The following is a 4,251-nucleotide window of genomic DNA, read 5'->3' as shown; positions in this document are numbered from 1 at the left end:
CTTTGGGCTCGGGCCAGATTTTTCCTGGCCAGGCCCATGAGCTCGGCCAGTCTTTCCCGGAAGGTCAGGACATACTCCACCACTGACTCTCCCTCGGGAGCGGCCTTTCCCTCCCATTCGTCCCTCATCAGGTCTAGGGGCCCCCTCACCCGCCTTCCATACAACAGTTCGAAAGGTGAAAACCCGGTAGATTTCTGGGGTACCTCCCTGTACGCAAACAGCAGGTGAGGTAAGTACTTGTCCCAATCTTGCGGATGCTGGTTCATAAATGTTTTTAGCATCATCTTCAGCGTCCCGTTGAACCTTTCTACCAGCCCGTTGGACTGGGGGTGATACGCTGAGGCCCAGTTGTGCTGGACCCCACATTTCTGCCATAAGGACCGGAGCAGGGCCGACATGAAGTTGGACCCCTGGTCCGTTAAGACCTCCTTGGGGAACCCCACCCGGCTGAAAATTGTCAGCAGCGCATCTGCCACTGTGTTTGCTTCGATAGAGGACAAGGCCACCGCCTCGGGGTAGCGAGTGGCAAAATTCACCACCACCAGGATGTATTTCTTTCCTGACCGGGTCGTCTTACTGAGGGGTCCCACTATGTCCATGGCCACCTTCTGGAAAGGTTTTTCTATGATGGGTAAAGGCCTCAAAGCCGCTTTCCCCTTGTCCCGGGCCTTCCCCACCCTCTGGCAGGGGTCACAGGATTGGCAGTACTGTCGGACATGGGTAAAGACCCCAGGCCAGTAAAAGTTCTGTAGCAGCCTCTGCCTGGTGCGCCGGATTCCCTGGTGCCCTGCGAGAGGGATGTCATGGGCCAGGTACAACAGCTTGTGACGGAACTTCTGGGGAACCACCAGCTGCCTCCTGATCCCCCATGACTCTACTTCCCCTGGGGGAGCCCATTCTCGGTACAGGAACCCCTTCTCCCACAGGAACCTTTCCTTGCAACCTCTTCTTATGGTTTGTACCGCACTAAGGTCAGCCCGGTCCCTGTGCTTTCGCAAGGAGGGATCTTTTTGCAACTCGGCCTGGAACTCAGCAGCTGGGACAGGAATGGGGACCGGCTCTCTCTTGCTGGCTGGGTCTGAGGCCGCAGCCTCTCTGCACCGTGCCCCTGGGCGTTCCCCGCTTCCTGAGTTAGGGTCCTGCACCTCAGGTCGAGTACCTTCCCCGTTGTCGGGGAGCAGTGCCATTTGCCGACTTTGACTACGAGTCACGACCAGGGCACTCTGGGTGTTACTAGGCCAGTCCTTAAGGTCCCCTCCCATTAACACGTCAGTGGGCAAATACTGGTGTACCCCCACATTCTTGGGGCCCTTCTTGGCCCCCCATTTCAGGTGTACCCTTGCCACGGGTACCTTGAATGGGGTCCCGCCCACGCCCATTAGGGTCAGGTAGGTGTCGGGCACCATCCGATTTGAGGCCACCACCTTGGGCCGGGCCAGCGTCACCTTTGCGCCCGTGTTCCAGTACCCAGTGACCTTCCTCCCATCCACTTTCAGGGAAACAATGCACTTCTTCCGGAGGGGCAGCCCCGCGCCCACCCGGTAAACCAAAAACCCGGAACCGGGAGCATCCACAGGTGGTATGTTGCCAACCCCCCTTTCCTGGGAATGTAGCCCCTCCTCCGATTGGGTTTTTACCCAGTCCACCCTCTGCGGGTTGGGTCTGCTTGGTTTGTCCCTGAGCTTGGGGCACTGGGCCCGTATGTGACCTCGTTGGCCACAGCGATAGCAGCCCATATCTCGTGGGTCCCCTTGAGTGGGTCGGAGGGACCTGCCGCTGGATGTTCCCCTTTTGGGGGGGTTCTCCATAGGCCCCCTTTGGGAGGTCCCATGATGACTCTCTCTCTGCGTTGAGGCAGGCTTGCTCCTTCGAGACTCCTTCCTGCCATCCCCTGCCCGACTGTCCACAAATTGGTCGGCCAGCTGGCCTGCGTGCTGTGGGTTCTCCGGCTTCTGGTCCATCAACCACAGCCTCAGGTCGGACGGGCACTGCTCGTACAGGTGCTCCAGTATGAATAGGTCAAGCAGGTCCTCTTTAGTTTGGGCCCCAGCTGTCCACTTGCGAGCATACCCCTGCGCCCGGTTGACCAGTTGTAGGTATGTGACCTCACGGGTTTTACGCTGGCTCCGGAACTTTTTCCAGTACATCTCAGGAGTCAGCCCAAACTCACGGAGCAGGGCCTGTTTGAACAGTTCGTAGTCCCCTGCCTCCGCCCCTTTCAGTCGGCTGTACACCTCCACGGCTGTGGAGTCCAGTAAGGGGGTGAGAACTGCGATCCTGTCTGCAGGGTCAACCCTGTGCAGCTCGCAGGCATTCTCAAAGGCCGTCAGGAAGGTATCTATGTCCTCCCCCTCCTTACGCCGGGGCAGCAAGTGCTTATCAAAGCTCTTTGTAGGCTTGGGTCCCCCCCTCACTCACCGCAGCCAGAGCCTCACTGCTCCTCAGCCGGGCCAGGTCCAGCTCATGTTTACGCTGTTTCTCCTTCTCCTCCCACTCTCGCTGGCGCTGGCTCTCCTCATGTTTACGCTGGTTCTCCTCATGTTTACGCTGGTTCTCCTCATGTTCACGCTGTTTCGCCTTCTCCTCCAGCTCTCGCCTCTTTAACTCGAGCTCTTCCCGTCTCAGCTCCCTTTCATATTCCAGCCGCATCCGCTCCACGGATGCCGAGCGTTGCCGGGAGGTTCCCCTGCTGGGGGGTGAGCTTCGCCGTGAGGCTCCCCTGCTGGCCGGGGGTGTCACGGTGCCCTCGGTATACACTGGGCTCCTCCCCGCCCTTCCCCTAGGCCTAGGAAGGGGGGGTCTCGGGAAGCCCTCGTCCGCCGGCTGACCACTCCCAGCAGGGACAGTCACTGGTGCCTGCGCTGCATCTGCTCGGCTGCTTCCCTCAGAGACAGGGCTCCGTTCACTCATGCGGTCTCCCTGCTCCAGCTGGGCAATCAGCTGGTCCTTGGTGCGTCTCCCCGGGTGCAGCCCCCTCTGCTTGCACAGCTCTACCAGGTCACACTTGCGCCGCTTGGCATACATCTTCCTGCTGGCCACTCACAGGCCGGGGTGCTCGCCGCTCCCCACGGTTTCCAGGGGGACCCCTAGTGCACCAGCCCTTCTTGAGGTCACCACCTCTCTGCCAGGGTCGAGCTGCAGACTCCTCCGCCCCTGGGACCGCTCGCTGCAATCCCCCGGGGGACCCTGTTACTGCAAAGTCCTTCTCACTGGGCACACACTCCCAGGGGTTAACTACCCCTTCGTTTTACTGCTCCCCAGTCACTTACTGCAGGAAGCGCCGTCCACGGGGTGCAGTATATCCCACCGCTGCCACCAGTTGTCACGGAGTGTGGGGGAGTCCGGTCCTGCACCCCTCTTCCTGGGACCCACAGTGACTCTCAGCCAGCCAGTAAAACAGAAGGCTTATTGGACAACAGGAACACAGGTTACAGCACAGCTTGCAGGCACAGTCAGGACCCCTCCACCGAGTCCTTCTGGGCTTTCAGGGTGCTTGGATCCTAGCTAGGATACCCTGAATTCCACCCACACAGCCCCAAGCCCAAACTCAAACTGCTTCCCTCCTGCCACTTCCTTCCTTTGTTCCCCTTCCCGGGCAAAGGTGTTTGACCTTTCCCCTCCCTTACCTAGCTCAGGTTACAGGCCCTGGCATCGTCCATCCCCTAAAGTCCTCCCCTGCTCTCCCACTCCCCACACAGACAGTCCCTACTGCATCACAACACTGTCCTGCCCTTCCACCCTGGCTGGCCTCCTGCCTCTAGTGTCCAGCGGATAGATCAGAAGAGAGCAGCGTCTGTGGTCCCAGCAGGGCATGAGTCAAGAGCCTGCTCCCCAGGGTATCATTTCCTGTATTCTGCTCAGCTAGTCAGTTAATTCTAATTTTAGCACATAAAGAAAAAAAGAGCCATTCTATTTACAAGATGGCAACTCGCCATCGATTCACCAGAGCTCACTGTTGACTGGGGGCAGATATATTGCACAGTGGAACTCCAGGCAGCTCTGGCAGCGTCGCAGTCCCCAGGGCATTAGGCATGAATGGCACAATGTGTAGCCCTAGATCATTCCAGCCAGAGTGGTGAGAAGAAAAATGCATTTGATTGGCTCTGCTGGCTCCAGTTGCCGGCAGGTGAGGCCAACAGCCATACTGAACTGACTTGGGACCGAGTCAGTTTCTACCTTATGGAGCCTGGTTCTGCGCTGGCAGCGCTACAGGAATTGGTTTTTACAGGCGGGGCACAGCAATGCACAGAG

This window comes from Gopherus flavomarginatus, chromosome 11, assembly GCF_025201925.1.
Source record: "Gopherus flavomarginatus isolate rGopFla2 chromosome 11, rGopFla2.mat.asm, whole genome shotgun sequence".
Classification (NCBI taxonomy): domain Eukaryota; kingdom Metazoa; phylum Chordata; order Testudines; family Testudinidae; genus Gopherus; species Gopherus flavomarginatus.
This window is presented reverse-complemented; position numbering follows the sequence as displayed.